The sequence below is a fragment of the Phacochoerus africanus genome, chromosome 10 (genome assembly GCF_016906955.1).
Source record: "Phacochoerus africanus isolate WHEZ1 chromosome 10, ROS_Pafr_v1, whole genome shotgun sequence".
NCBI classification, from domain to species: Eukaryota; Metazoa; Chordata; class Mammalia; order Artiodactyla; family Suidae; genus Phacochoerus; species Phacochoerus africanus.
This window is the reverse complement of record NC_062553.1, coordinates 90,648,938-90,666,502: the sequence shown is the minus strand read 5'-3', so window position 1 is coordinate 90,666,502 and position 17,565 is coordinate 90,648,938.

The window sequence follows — 17,565 nt, the reverse complement described above, 5'->3', positions numbered from 1 at the left end:
TCCTCCTGCTTGCCTCCCCCTACCCCCAGGATTGCTTTGACAATTCTGGTTCCATATAAATTTTTGGATTGTTTGTTCTAGTTCTATGAAAAATTTCATGGGTTATTTGATAGGGATTGGATTAAATATGTAAATTGCTTTGGATAGTATGGCCATTTTAATAATATTAATTTTTCCAATCCAGGAGCATGGAATATCTTCATTTCTTTGAATCCTCTTTAATTTCCTTGACTAATGTTTTACAGTTCTCAGTGTATATGTCTTTCACCTCCTTGGTCAGGTTTCTTCCTAGGTGTGTAATTTTAGGGAATGCAGTTTTAAAAAGTATTGTATTTTATGTTCCTTTTCTAATATTTCATTATTAGTATATAGAAATACAACTGACTTCTGAATGTTAATCTTGTATCCTTCTACTTTGCTAAATTCATTGACCAGTTCAAGTAATTTTTGTGGGGAATCCCTAAGGTTTTCTCTATATAGAATCATGTCATCTGCATACAGGGACAATTTTACCTCTTCTCTTCCAATCTGCATAATTTTTATTTCATTTCTTTTTTTGCACAGGAAAGGAAACAATTTTAAAAAATGTAAAGATAACTTGCAGAATGGGAGAAAATAGTTGCAAATGATACAAATGATAAGGGCTTAATCTCTAAAATATACAAACACCTCATACAACTCAACAACAACAAAAAACAAAAACCCAATTGAAAAATGGGCAGAAGGCCTAAATTGACATTTCTCCAAAGAAGACCCACACATGGCCAGCAGGCATATGAAAAAATGCTCAACATCACTAATTATTAGAGAAATGCAAATCAAAACTACTATGAGGTACCACCTTACACTATTCAGAATGGTCATCATTAACAAGTCAACAAATAACAAATGCTGGAGAGAGTGTGGAGAAAAGAGAACTTTCCAACACCACTGGTGGGAATGTAAATTGGTACAACCACTGTGGAAAACATTATGGAGGTACCTCAGCAAACTGAATATAGAACTACCATATGATCCAGCAGTCCTACTCCTAGGCATATATCCAGACAAAACTTTCATTCAAAAATACACGTGCACCCCTATGTTCATAGCAGCACTATTCATAACGACCAAGACATGGAAACACTTAAATGTTCATTGACACATGAGTGGATTTAGAAGATGTGCTATGTATATACAATGGAATACTATTCGGCCATAAAAAAGGATAAAATAATGCCATTTGCAGCTGCATGGATGGAACTAGAAATTTTGTTTTACTAAAGTGAAGTAACTCAGAAAGATAAAGACAAATACTATGTGATATCACTTATGTGGGGAGTCTAAAATATGGCACAAATGAACCTATCTACAAATAGACTCAGACATGAAGAACAGACTTGTGATTGCCAAGGGGTGGGGAGGGAGTGGGATAGACTGAGAGTTTGGGGTTTTTAGATGCAAATTATTACATTTAGAGTGGATAAGCAAAGAGGTCCTGCTCTAGAGCACAGGGAACTATATCCAATCTCTTGTACTAGAACATGATGGAAGATAATATGAGAAAAGGTATATCTATATGTATGACTGGGTCACTATGCTATACAACAGAAATTGACAGAACATTGTAAATCAGCTATAGTTTAATAAAAATAAAAATGAAAAAGAATATTATTTAAGTATATAAAATATTGATAGTAACATGACAAAAATTACACAATAAAATCTCCACACCAATTTTAATTATGAATTAGACAAAATTTTAAAATAAAATGTTAACTAATAGAACCCAAAAATAATAAAGAAGAATGACACACTATCACAGCAGTTTATTCCTAAAACTAATTATCATTAAATATTAGAAGGTATTCATATAATTTATAACATTAACACATATAGGATAAAATCATCATTTTGTACATATGTGCTGAAATAGCATTCAATAAAATTTATATCTCTATCATAAACTGCAATTTTTAGGCTATATTTTTCTCCCACACATATCACCATCTGTGTCTCTTTTTTAAAAATTTTTGGGGTGTAGTTGATTTATAATGTTGTATTAGTTACATATAAAACAATGTGAATCAGTTATACATATACATTTATCCATTATTTTTTCTCATATATGTTATACAGACTATTGTGTAGATTTACCTGTGCTATATAGTAGGTCCTTTTTAGTTATCTACTTTACATGTGGTAGTATGTATTCCCATCCTTCTAATTTATCCCTTGTCCTCAAGTTTTCCTCTATTTTAATAATGTTTGATTTTGTTCATTTCTGTTTTTTAAGTTCTTTTGTATCATTTTTATTAGATTCCACATATGTGATATCATATGGTATTTGTCTTTCTCTGTCTGACTTACTTCACTCAGTATGATTATCTCTATGTCCATCTATTCATGTTGCTGCAAATGGCATTATTTCATTATTTTTTATAGCTGAATAATATTTCATTGTGTGTATGTGTTGCATCTTTATCCATTCCTCTGTTGATGGACATTTAGGTTGCTTCCACGTCTTGGCTATTGTAAATAGTGCTACAGTGAACTTTGGGATGCAGGTATATTTTAAAATTATGGTATTATCTGGACATATGCCCAGGGGTGGGATTGCTGGATTTTGTGGTCACTTGATATTTCATGTTTGAAGAAACTTCCATACTATTCTCCATAGTGGTTGCACCACTTTCCATTCCCAAAATTTTAGGAGAGTTACCTTTTCCCTACACTCTCCAGCATTTATTTTTTGCAGAATTTTGATCATGGCCATTCTTACTGATGTGAAGTAATACCACATTGTAGTTTTGATTTGCATTTTTCCAGTAATTAATGATGTTGAGCATCCGTTCATGTGGTTTTTCATTGTTTTACCAACTTATTTAGCATTGCTACGTGATGAGTCACTGAAAAAATAGAACAATATATTTTTTAACCATTTACAACTAGACCTTTAATCCATTTTGTGTTGACTTTTTCAATATAGTGTAAGATCGAGTCCAAATTCAGAACATGACTTGTGAATGTCTAGTTTTGCTAACATCATCTGTTCAAGAGAGGGTTCTTTCCTTATTGTGTATTCTTGGCACCCATGTGGAAAGTTATTCGATTGTATATATGAGGCTTTATTCCTGGGATTTCTATTTTGTTCCATTGGTCTGTATATCTGTCTTTTTTCCAGTACCATACTCTTTTAATTTTGGTAGTTTTGTAATATATTTGAAATCAGGAAATGAGATGTCTCCAGATTTGGTCTTCTTTTTCAAAATTGCTGTGGCTATTCTGAGGCTTTTGTAGTTCACAGTAATTTTGAGATTTTTTTTTTCCCTACATCTATAACTAAGGACATCAGGGTTTTGATGGCATTCGCATTGAATCTGTAGATCACTTAATGTCCTAGCATGCTTGGGCTGCTATAACAAAATACCACAAATTGAGTGGCTGATAAATAACAGAAATTTATTTCTCACAGTTCTGGAGTCTAGAAGTTCAATGATTGTGCCATATGGTCCAATTCTTGTGATGGCTCTCATCTCATCAGGCTGCTGACTTTTATATCAAAAATTTCTTGTGCCATTTTTATAAGGGCATTAATTCCATTCATGATGGTTCAGCCTTTATAACATAATAACCTCTCCAAAGCCCCCTACTATCACTTTATGGTTCCAAAATATGAAGTTTGAGGGGACGCAAACATTTAGACCACAGAACTTGCTAAACAAAATCTAAGGTGGACAGAATAAAAGTTTGTGTCCAAATATGTAAATGGCAGAAGCACATATCAATGTAATTATTTATTTAATACATAAATATTTATTGTCTGCATACAAAAATATCTCTTGATCTTCTATACATATTTCTTACTTTGAGGGAAGATCTGCAATTAATTTGAATAGCCCTTCTGCTTTATTTATTTATTTATTGGATGTACCCAAAATTGCACTATCATGACTAATTAAACTGAATTCAAATTTTCAAGAGCCTCTTAATAGAACTGGCTGTCACACAAATACTATGATATATCAAATGTTTGAAAGACTCAAAGTCAATATGACCATTCACTTCTTTTTTCCTTCTGTTAATTTTTTTTTCCCTAAGCAACAAGATTTTTTTAGAGGTACTTTAATGGAAAACATGAGCCTTCATTGTATAGGTGCAGTGGTTCTCAAATTGATTCATGTTAAATTTTGTTCAAAAGTAATATTTTGCCACTGATAAAATTCAAAAAAGTCAAAATAAAGTGTTTATAGTCTTTGTTTTCTAGAGATCATCTCTGATTCTTTTCCTCAAAACAGGATTATTTTTCAGCAGTATTTTGATATCAAAATTGTTTTAAAAATGTCTCTAAAAAATCTTCCTTTATTAATTCATAATGTATTTGAACTGTAACATATTTTAGCTCTTTTTATTTTTTTTCTTTTCTTTCCTGTCTATTTATGACATATTAAAATTATAACGGAATAACCATCATTTAGGCATACAAAAATGGAGTTGAGTGGCATTATATATTGGGTCTCAGATATGTCTCTGACCACTGAAAACCTGAATTTTCTTTGAACTGTAGGATACCACCAACTGTATTCAGAATCACACCTGCCAGCTGCAACCATTTGGTCTCAAGATCTCCCTCTGGAACTATGCGATCATTTTGGGCCCTGAATGATTCTTACTTAACAAGCATCGTTACTTTTTGCCAGCTCCAATTATAATTCTTGATAAAAATCCATATAAATAACTTTAAAATTGTGTTTTTTGCCATTTTACAACCCCCCCTCCAATTGTGTAGTCCAATAGAACACAATTCAAGTACTTCTTGAATCTGTGTCTCCCAGACTGCAGTCCCAACCAACCTCAAATAAATATCTTTTAATTTTAATCAGGTCTCCTTTTCTAAAATTTTGTTTGACATTTATATTGTTTCCCCACCTAAATTTTAAGCCTTTGGAAGCCAAAACTGTACTTATACTTTTCTAGATTGCCCGATTCATGGAATGGGCACTCGTTAAATTCAGTATTAATTTAGAGATGGTCAAATATCATTCCATCAAAATTAAATATAAATAAGAAATCACATCACCTTCTGATGTTAGAATGTTCTGATCTGAGCTTCAAAACTTTAACAAATTTTCATATATTAAAATATCAAGAATATATTTATCAAGTTGCTTTATTAAATTCAAAATGAGAATGAAGCAACTTCTTAAATTCCTTAAAAAAATCAGTTATCAAGTAGTATTTTTTTATTACTAATATTTCCTTTCAAAGAAGACTTTCTAAATCTGTAATACCTCGGTTTTCCCCTTCTGGAATTCTTCCCATCTCGAGTTGGCATTTATAAATAATTATACTTGTTCTCAGCTGGAAGTTTACTAAGCCTTTTTAAAAACTATTTAATTTTTTAAACTTTTTAAAAATTAAGATATAGTTGATTTGCAATGTTGTGTCAATTTCTGTTGTACAGTAAAGTGACCCAGTCATATATAAATATATATATTCATCATGGCCTATCCCAAGACATTGGATATAACATGATATAATAGGACCTCGTTGCTTATCCATTCTAAATGTAATAGTTTGCATCTATTGGAAGTTTCCTGAGCCTTTGATATCTAACTAGCAACTGAAAGAAGAGAAAGAGAACTTGTCAGCTCACTTGTATTTCAACCACATTGTCTGTCTGTAGTCATTAAAGTATTCTTTGTGGCTTCACCACCATATTTATTTATTTCACCCAAGAAAGTTAATCCTAGAATAACTTCTATGTGCTTTGAACTCAGTAATTTTTTGTTTTTGAAACATAATGTACAAGTATAAAATGTATTTACTTTTTATTGATAATGGCTATACTAAGTTAAATAGCACAATATTAAACATGTTAATTATAATTATTTAAAATAGCAAAAAAATCAAATAATTTTTCAAAATTTTATATTTTAAGGATTTTGTAAATTTGGAGTAATTTCCTATCCCCAACTTAGAAATTCGTTTTACTTACATTAAAAAATACCTTTCAAAAAAAAAAATAATCACTTATCTGTATATAGAGAAAGTAAACAGATACTTACCCCTAGACTTTCATAAATTTCCCAAGATGGCTTAGCCTATGCAAATCTTTGTTTATTATCTCCTGAGTAAGCTAAGAAGCAAGTTCCCTGACTTAAAACAAATGCAAGGTTATCTCACCGAGAAACCATTTTCTGACCATAAAGGAATTTCTCAGTATTTACATCAAAAAAAATTTTGAGAATGTGAACAACTATACTGATATCTCAGTGAGAAATATTTTTTAAAAAGCTATAACAACAACAAAAAAAGTGAATAATATTTCACCAGTTTTTGGATTGTACGTTGAATTTCTCCAGTTATGATATAAAAATCTGAGAGACACTTCCTGCTCTAATGAAACAAGCTAATCAAACTGTCCCAGAAAGATGCAAATAGTTAGCTCTTGTCTTTAAAGGTAAAGATCACAAGATATTTCATATCAGTAATAAATTAGCTATTGGGATCACTAGAATAAACAAAAAATTTAAAACAAAGTAAAAAATATGTTTTCACAACCCTTGTATTTTTCTAAAATCTTGCATTTTGCCTTATCATTCTTGGTTACTCAATTAGTCAGTCTCAATGACACAGTATATACAAACTCATTAAATGTTTTGTGGAGATAAGAGTACATTAATGAGTTCCATATGATAATTCTTGCCATTTTTTATGGCCAGGGGGCTGCCCTTGTCCTACCATGGCTTACTGAAGTGCTTCTAATGTGTTGGAAATACGATCAGTTTTAATTTTTTGAAACATTACCAAACAGCAAAATTATGGTAGTACATAGTACCAAAGAAGTTAATTGTGAAGTAACTGTTCAAGAAATTTCTTTCCACAGTTTTTTGCTAGACACATTGTATCTCAACCTTGATCATTATTAGTATCACTTAATGAATGAAGCATGTGCTTATATGCATATATTATATATGCACTAGTCACTAATTTTATTAAATAGCAATCCTCAAAAATAGTATTCACAAAAAGGCAATTTTACATAAGGTCTTTTACACCAGAAGCAACTTAATCATTAAATAGTACATAGATTAGTTTCCATTACTGATCTAGAAAATATTTAACGATATGACTAAATATCTCACCTAGAAATGTCTTGCAATAATAGCTATACATTTAATCTTGTGGAATTGTGATAGATAGATAGATATATAAATTTAAAAGTTGTTTTTCACCACCAAGAAATTATTCAAGAATAATGAGAGGAACTTACAAAATTCTGGAGGAAGCAAGAATATGCAAATGAATTAGCAGAAGTTTTTTTTAAGCCAGATTGACTTGAACATGCTAATGACTGTGTTCTGTCTACTAGAGATTTCATTATAATTTACTTCCTCAATTTGGATGCTTATAAGCCAAGAGAGCTATAACACTTTGGTTTAATGATGCAAGCTCTGTAAGCAATCTTTCCAGGTTTGTCCCCCACATCTTCCACATAGTAATTTTGTACATATGTACAAATTACCTAAGTTTTCTGTGACTCAACAAAATGAACCAATAGAATTGGTCCTAATGTATGCAATAATTTAAGATTCCACCTAAAACAAATCAAATACATTTCATTTAAATAATATGTTTTTCCTGATTTAACCTATTCTTGTTTTTTTTGCTTATTATAGAGGATAATATATTGTTACTGATAAATGTAGACAGACTAGGATAATAAAAGGAAATAAACTAATTTTGTTTTTAGAAATTGTGAGGTATACCTCAAAAAATACACTTCTTTGCCCTTCCAAAAAACTATTGGATAGATATTAGTAATAATTTAAATATTAAAGTATCTCAGCTACTATTTACTGAGCTCTAAATTTGTGTTTAACTTTACTAAGTATTTGCATATTACTATAAGAAGTACCTACAACAAAACTATTAGGTAGGAATTTTTATTCACATTTTAAATGTAAGAAAACTGTGCTTCAAAGGGTTTATATTTTTTGCTCATAAGGCATGAATCAAAGATCCCAAGCCTTTTTGTTGAGATCTCAAACACTCCCATCTTAAACACCATGTGCTTTTGAAGAAAATTGGGTTAATTGTCTTGTTCAAAAGTGAACAGCTTTGACAGTTACTGAGTTAGAGCTAATATTCTTTGGCTCACATATGGTGATTAAGTATATAATTTCATAGAAAAATGAAAACAACCAATTCTCATATATTTCTATAAAATAAAACTAGGTGATACAATACTGAAAGGAAACATGAATATTATTTAAATACAAAACATTATTTTTTGATTTATCTCTTCTAATCTTGGATAATCTTATCTAGCATGCCTGGGCTTTGGATACATAATCTAGTTCTTCCGTGTGTTTCTCCAGAAGATTTAGATTAGGAAGTCTCTTCTTACAGTTGTTTCTTGGAACTTTTATTTTTTAATTTTATTTATTTATTTATTTATTTAGTCTTTTGTCCTTTTAGGGCCACACCTGCAGCATACGGAGGTTCACAGGCTAGGGGTCTAATTGAAGCTGTTGCTGCCAGCCTACGCCACAGCCACAGCAACACCAGATCTGACCGCATCTGTGACCTACACCACAGCTCACAGCAACGCCAGATCCTTAACCCTCTGAGCGAGGCCAGGGATCAAACCCACATCCTCATGATTCCTAGTCGGATATGTTTTCGCTGTGCCACAGTGGGAACTCCCTTGGAACTTTTAGATGCACTTATGGAACTTCCTTATTTTTCATAGCTAATAGAGATCCTCCTCCCCCTCTCTGTAGTTAGGACTATAATTAGAAAAGAAATTTCTTTCCGCCATAATAATGCAGTTGTCAAAGAAGTCCAATCTCGTGCTAAATCCATATCTTAAAAGAGGGTTGAGCTAATGCTCTTACCTTCTGCACAAGTGGGAAAAGTATTGAGTTGGAGAGGGCAGACTGAGTGTTTTTTTTGTTTTTTTGGTTTTTTTTTTTGAGGTATTTCTCAACTCATTGCGTAGCATTGACTTTGAGGTATTCATTGTTGGACTTGTTATTGTAAAGCTTTCCAAAGGGAAATCATTTACTATTTTGATAGCATACTATAAGTCAACCATCAACCCAAGTTCTCAGATTCCAGTTACTCCATTTCTGAATCCATGTGTTCAACACCAAAGAGCTTGGAGACTAAATTTTTAAAGACATCTCTCTCTTCCCCCTAAAATAACTGTAATAGATAGAAGATTTTTAAGAAAATTCTTACTAAATTTTGTTCCAATGTTAAAATAAATGATTTGATTTTCCCATAATCCTAGTGCCTTGTTTTCCTACAGGTGCTTAAGCACACATTCTAACTGCTGAACAGCCTGTGCTATAGGAGAAAAATGATCAGACAATTATGAAGTTATGCCAAGGAACTCTGGACAATTCTGTGAAAGAAGTCCAGGAATATTGTTGGCCACATGCCACGTTATAATGCTTCCTTTATCTATTAATGCATGGCCTTGCTAAACTGTCAGCAACAGAGCAGGATAAAATAAAATTAATATTGTTCCATTCTCATGGGATCACTTATGTAAGTTATAACAGGCGAAGTGAAAAAATGATAAAACCTCTTGTCTTAAATCTCACACTGTCATGAGAAGTTCTTTAGGCTTTCTATGTTATAATATCTTATTACAATAAGGAAAGTAAGGCCTTCATTTCCAATATTATGATATATGGGAGACTTGAAATGACTCTCCCTTTGACGACTGAAAGATTTAAAAGAAATGTACTTTTAAATAAGCTAGCAAAATATTAAATAATTGTCAGACAAACTAATAAAATAAGTAAATCAGTGAAGTCGAGAACTAAGAAAGATAAGCAGCTTACTTATCTCTGAGGGTACTGGTAAAATCAGTGAAATTGAAATTTGGTGTTTACATCTCACAGGACATGAAAAAAAGGAGATAGAACTTTGAGGCTAGGTGCAAAGTCTAATAGGAGTTCTACCTCTGGTAAATCTATGATTCCAAATGACCTTTCTGACAATACATAATAAAACTGCCCCCTGCCTAGGAAGAGAGCAAGAAAAATTAATTATCATAAATTTAAGTGCCGAGTGATGAGTATCATACTTTGCTTAGATTTGGGCATTAAAACATGCCCAAATCACAACATTAAGGTGGTCCAATGAACTTCAATCTGATAATTAAATTCAGTAAATTAAAATACAAAATCCCTTTGAAGCAAAGCTTTTTTGGGTCTGAAGCAAATTCAAAACCTCTTTGTACCACAGAAACATCTATAAATTAAGCAAATACTAAATTAATAGATACAGCCATATTGGGAGAAGCAGTCTGCCATGGGCTTGAGCATCCGTGTGCATAATTTTGAGTGTGCCAGAGGACATGACTTACATGTCTCCTTATACTAAGAAGTTTTTGTAGATACATAAGCAGCTAGGAAGGTGAAGACAACCACAGCAGAACTTGTTTGTAGGTTCTTAATTCCTGGAGGTGAGAATGTGGGGAAGAGACTGGGCTGGATTGTCTGCTATTTATAGGATGTTTGCTGCTTTCTCAAAAAGTGTTAAGCCCTTGGCCTTGGGTATGGATCAGTAATACAAACCACTGCATGTGCCGACATTATCTTGTCCTAAATAATGTCACCCTGAAGAAGTTAGGACTTAAAAACAGAAAAAATGATGATACCCTAAGTTAATGCTATTGATAAAAGTATTAAATCATCCTTTTTTCTTATAACAAGTCTTTTTCCAGTATCCATAAAAATGTGACAGGAAAAAAATAATTGTGATAGGTGAATTCATTAGAATGCAAATAAGGTAAAATCCCAGGTCCCTTCGTAGTTCTCGGCAGTCATGTTCATGCCGCTTAGAAGAGGTGAAATAGATTTTTAAATAATCTCAATTGTTGTACCAACGGCACATTGTGATGGTAACAGGTCTTCCAATATAGTCCAATCAATTATGTGTCTTCCTGCACACCCATCTCATTCCTTCAATTAAGAAATTGAGTTTTGACTCAGTGGAAACGAATCTGGCTATCATGCATGAGGATGCAGGTTCAATCCCTGGCCTTGCTAAGTGGGTTAAGGATCTGGCATTGCTGTGAGCTGTAGTATAGGTCACAGATGTGGCTCAGATCCCATATTGCTGTGGCTGTGGTGTAGGCCAGCAGCTGTAGCTCCCATTTGACCTCTAGCCTGGGAACTTAAATATGCTGTGAGTATGGCCCTAAAAAGACAGAAAATTTAAAAAGTTGAGTTTTAATTTAGGTTATTTCAGTAACTGTCTTGATGACTGAAAGCAAATTTAATTTTAGTTAACTCCAAGGAAGGCATTCAGAAGTTCTGTCAACTTTCAGATCCTTGCTGTAGGAAAGCAACCACTAAGTTCTGGGGAAGCTATAGTGATAGACTTAACCTGAAAGAGAATTGAGGCATGAAGCCTCCACTGAGCCAGACCATGCATATAAGTGAGTCACCTGGACTGGTTTCTACCAAGTTTTACTGATCCCAGTTTGACTGCCCCATTGACAGTACTTAGTGCCAAGAAGTCACTAATCCAACCATTTCCCTAAAAGTAAATCTTATATAAAGTTATATCTATTCCTATAGCATTGTAATTAAAGATAACAAGATAACAAAATATCACTATAATTGATATGTTTATATTTAATAAACTATTTGAAGACAGTTTTAGAATGATAGAAAAAAATCTGAAGTACAGAGTTTCCATATCCACCCTCTTTCCATCATAGATTTTGTCCTATTGATAACATCTTACCTTAGTATAGTACATTTGTAGCAATTGATGAACTGATAATACATTATTACTAACTAAAGATCATAGTTTCCATTAGGATTCACTCTGTATGTTTTACAGTTATATACACTTTAGAATGATAGAAAAAAATCTGAAGTACAGAGAGTTTCCATATCCACCCTCTTTCCATCATAGATTTTGTCCTATTGATAACATCTTGCCTTACATTTGTAGCAATTGATGAACTGATAATACATTATTACTAACTAAAGATCACAGTTTCCATTAGGATTCACTCTGTATGTTTTACAATTATATAAATTTTGACAAATGTATAATGTAATGTATGTACCATTACAGTGTCATTTACAATTGTTTCACTGCCGAAAGACCCTTGTGCTCCACTTACTTATCTCCCACCCTTCTCCTGAAGCCTTGGCAACTGCTAGTGTTTTTTGTTTGTTTGTTTTTGTTTTTTTACTGTTTCTAGAGTTTTGCCTTTACGGATTTTCATTAGTTGAAATCAAGAGTATGTACCCTTTTCAGACTGGCTTCTTTCACTTTGTAATATGCATGTACTTTTTCCTTCATATCTTCTCATGGTTTGATAGTTTACTTCTGTTTATCATAAAAGAATAATATACTGTATAAATATTTATCCATTCACTTATTAAAAGGCATTTTGGTAGTTTCCAAATTTTGCAATTATGAATAAGGCTACTATAAACATTTGTGCAGGTCACTGCATAAATATTTTTAAACTCATCTGAATAGATATCTAGTAGTGTTAATCCTGGATTTTATGGTAAGTGTGTGCCTAGATTTGTAAGAAATATCCCAAACAGTTTTCCAAATTGGCTCTACTATTTTTTTCATTACCACCAGGAATGAATGAGAATTTCTGAAAATTGTCATCCAAATCTGAAAAGAGTCATCTTGGAGAAATATAATAAAGATGAGAAACTCTAGAAATGGGCCTATGTTTATGGGGAAAAGAGAAGGGTAAAAACAACACACAACTCAAGACCAAGCCCTGCATTAAGTAGTGACTTAAATTAGAAAGAGGAGCATTGCCATTGCTGTGGCTCTGGGGTAGGTTGGTGGCTACAGCTCTGATTAAACCCCTAGCCTGGGAACCTCCATATGCTGTACATGCAGCCCTAGAAAAAAGCCAAAAAAAAAAAAAAAGAGGAGCATTGCATTTTGAGAATATGTAAAAGCAATTTTAGCAGTGTTGTTACAGAAATAAAACCTATTAAGTAAATCTTATTATATCAATATCTTGGCATAGCAATGTAGAGTCACATTGTTATCATTCTTTGAAATTACCAGGATTCAAGTACTCAGAACTTAACAAAAAATAATTCCTATAGGAATTCCCATTGTGGCTCAGAGGGTTAAGAAATTGACTAATATTCATGAGGATGCAGGTTCAATTCCTGGCCTTGCTCAGTGAGTTAAGGATCTGATGTTGCCATGAGCTGCAGCGTAAGAAGGCAAATGTGGCTTGGGTATGGTATTGCTGTGGCTTTGGTATAGGCCTGCAGCTGCAGCTCTGACTCAACCCCGAGCCTAGGAACTTCCATATGCCACAGTTGGGACCCACCCCCCCCCAAAAAAAATAGTTCTATATAGTTCAGATATCTTTTTTCCTGGGACTAGGAAATTATTACCAAGATAAAGTGAAGTAATAGTCTGATTTATTTTTACCTTTAGATTATAAAAAAATAAACTTATACTTTATAATAAGCAATTTATATATGTTACCTGTAAGAGTATAAGAGTAAAGGTTGTTTATGCTTGCATGTAATGACTGTTAATGAATGCACATAGAAAACAGTCTATTGGTACAGTGAACCATTAATTAGTTTACCATTAATTGAAAACCTTGTAAATTGAAAGCACTTGGTTTACCTCCAAAAATATGAAAATATAGGAAAATAATTTCTTCAGGTAATATCTATCTTTGATGTATTTCTTTGTTAGATTATTCTACTTTTGATATCTTTTGAACCAATAAATAGTGAATTATTCTAAAATTTATAATTTCAGTATAAAAGTAAGTATAGTAAATAGATTAGTCTCATTTGTACTCATTAAGGCAATTTTTAACAGTATATTTTATTTATGCTTCTAAGATAGCAGTTTATTACTACTGATAATGAAATGCCAAAATTAAGTAGTATATAGAAAATGATGGCAGAAGAATTTAAATTCACAATTGGAAGGTAAAGGAGCAAAATTTTTAAATTAAAGTTTTTAGAATTTTTAAAATTTATCTCAGTTTTCATCTTTTAGTGAGTTTCAATTTCATGTGATATCTATTAAAATAATTAGATTTACAGAGGTGATATGTTGTCACTTTTTATAGTTATATTGAAATATATTCCAGTAAGAGACTGAATCCAGCTAAGCATTAAAATGCTGAACCAGATGAACTATTTGGTTCTCAGAATAAATAATAGTTCATAGATCATTTATTACAATTTCAGCATGGCAAATAGAAATTAAAATGATTTCAAACTAAGCAGTACCTTGAAAGACTTAGAAAAATTATTAGCACTATGTATTGCCAGAGGAGCAGAAAAATAGAGAATGGTGAATTCAATACAATTTTATAAGTATAATTGTCATAAGCTAGTACAGTAAAGGTTTATGAAAAAGAAGCATTTACTGGTTTTCCTTTATATTTTATTATTGAGAATAATATTTAACATTACATCATAAATTCACATAATACCAACAGAAATTGACACATGGTATTTTTCTCCCATTTAAAAAATATACCTGTATTTCTTTTCTTTATTAAGAACCTGAAACTGCTAAAATAATAGCTTGCCCACAAATCATCCAATGGGTACTCTACAAAATTCAGAGCTCCTTTTTACAGTAATAATCTTGGAAATATATTCCTTTTCCCCTGCTCCCTACCTACCTTTCAAAAATGATTCTGTCATTTTTTCAACATTTGGTGCACAATAATTGCTACTTTATAAAAACAATGTTGAATAAATGAAAGCATAAATTCAGCACCTGTTGATAGAGGATGATTAATGTGGAAAAGCACATGTAAACTACATAATAGAAATAAGCAGGTTTAGAATTAAGTAAGGTTGGCAATCTCCAGACATCCCTCCCACCCATTTCATTTCTCCTGAGCCTTTAGTCACTTGGCAAAATTTTCTCAGAGAGAAACTACCACCTCTCATGCCTGGACTATTCCAGGTGACTTCTCCCTGTTCTACCTACAATATTTTGTTTTTAGAGGTGCACACAGCATCATATATTTTCAAAGCCAAATATGTTCAATAAAAATTGTCAGATTTCATGATAAAATTATGCTAGTATTTTCAAAAGATGGATCCATTATTTCCCTTGAGGATAGATAATTATGAATTATCCACAGTTTCAATCTTGTTGAATACTCAATTTAATCTTCATTGAAATGTAAAGTTCCTCCTGTTTTGTTTAGAAAATATAAAATACTTTGTTCTTCCATGTTTCCATTTCCTTAAATTTTGAGAGGTGAGTTTATCAAGTTCTGCTCCTCTATCTTGGATCCTAACAAGTTAGCTAGAGAAAATGTCTTTTGGTAGTTAGCTTATACAGAATTCCAAAACTTTTTCTTTCAGTATCCTGTTTTACACTAACATATACATTTATATTTCATTTTAATTTAATCTTTATACAAAATTCAAAAAAATGCTTTCCTGGAATATAGTCATTGTATAATTTATTTCTTCATGAATTGTCAACACTTATATGAAGAAATATTATACCCCTAATTTCTTTGAAATATAAGTATTTTCATATTCCATTATATACCTTGATTACCTTGGGAATTCAATATCAATTATCTCTCTAAAGTTCTAAGTTCTCATGGTGTAATTTTAATGTTTATCAATGCATGGATTGATGAATCTTCACTGAATTACATTTGCTTGTTCCAATCCAATATGAAGACCAATAAACTCATAATTTTGTAGTACCAGTAGCTAGTCTCCTTAACTCAAACTATTTAATACAATGTAAGTGTATATAGTATTTCTAGAGCATCTCTTTCTTTAAATCATTCTGTCAATTAAATAAGTCCATGTTGCCTAACTAGTCAATAGTACCACATAAAAATGTTCTGTACATGCTCACCCTTCTTTAATGCTCCTCTACTTAAGTAAATTTATCTTAAACTTTAAGATTCAAGTTGCACCCATCTCATCCATTTATTATGTATATCATAAGCATGATGGTAAATTTTTCCTAGTATAAGAAAATTGAAAAGTAATTATATTTACATATTAGCATTCCAATCTCTCTTTTACTTGTAGGCATTTTTATTTTGTATTTGTGTACCTCTTTGCCCATTCTTTCACATGCCTAAATCCTGCTCATCTTTTAAGATAGAGTTTATGAATTATTTTCCATTCCAATTAGATTTGGTAACTTCTCTTTAGACTTCCAAACTATTCTTGGATATTTCTTTGTCTGTTTTTATAGACATGATCTATTTATTGGTTTATCTTTCCATCTAGAATGTTTCCGAACTACTAAGTACATGGTACTGTTTATTGTTATTATATTAAGCCTGCTACTCCATATGCATCAAACAAATGTGTGTTGAGTAAAGGAATCTCTGGAAATTTCTTGGTGCTTCTGAAGCATTTTAAGATTTCAAGAGAAAAAAATAATCGCTGATATACTAAGAGATAACATAAAGATGCAAGCTGTGTAGTAAACAGCATGTGGTAGGAACCTGACTCTGTACTTACAAAGCGTATTACCTTTGACAAGTAATAGCATAATTTGTTAGCTTCATCATACACTCCTCAAAATAACAATTATTCTATTTATCCAAATTGCTTTTAACATGAGAAAGTAAAATGTGTAATAGTGAACAGATTTTATACTATTATTAGCTATAATTATAATTTTTTTCTACATATTGACTTAGTCAAAAACAGTGTAAGGATTGGTAAATAACTAGAAGTTTGAAATTAGTTCAGGCTAAATGAATTTTAAAGGTCTATATATTAAGATCAATCGATCATGAAATAATATAATTAGGACAAAGACTAATATAGGAACCATGTAGAATTTTTTAACATAGGGGTGGAAAAAATTTAAGACTGTTCATTCATAAAGAAATATGTCCTGTATTACAGGGTTTAAGCTGTGTACTAGAGAATGGGGTAGAGTTCGGAGTGCCAAGGACAGATCTAACTCATTATAGTTACAACATATTGAGAAGATATATGGTAAACAATTGCAAAGATTGTTATTTAAATGTAAGTATGCTTAACCATGTGAAAGAGAAGGGAACAATTTTATAAAAGAGAGAAAAAAGGGAGAGTGATTCTAGTTAGCAGAGTCAGGAGAATCTTATGGAACATAAGCTGAAGGTTGAGATGTAATGGGATTTGGCTAAGTGACTGGAGAATAGCCTCCCTGTAGTGGAAAGGGCATGCAGAGGCAACCTGCTTTTAGAAAAGCAGCTACCCAAGATTAAGTGTGCCTTCCTAAAAATAGTCTAAGTTCTTAGAACCCTGGGGGTCTGTAGGTTCTCCTGGATAAGTACTCACGTGAGCTCTGTGTCTCTTCCCTGGGGTCTCTCTGCTTTTCTTGTTCCTGGGTCACTCATATGTCCTAAAGAGCTCTAGATCTCCTGCTTATGGGGTTAGTTCACTAGCCAGAGGCTGGTCCAAGTTCTCAAAGGGCAGCCTGGTGAGCAAATCACTATAATGTCCTGTACAAATTGTTTTTTTTTTTTTTGTAGGATGGTGTAAAAATGAAATCCAGAAATATACTGATTTGGGGTGGCTCAAATTGTTTATATAG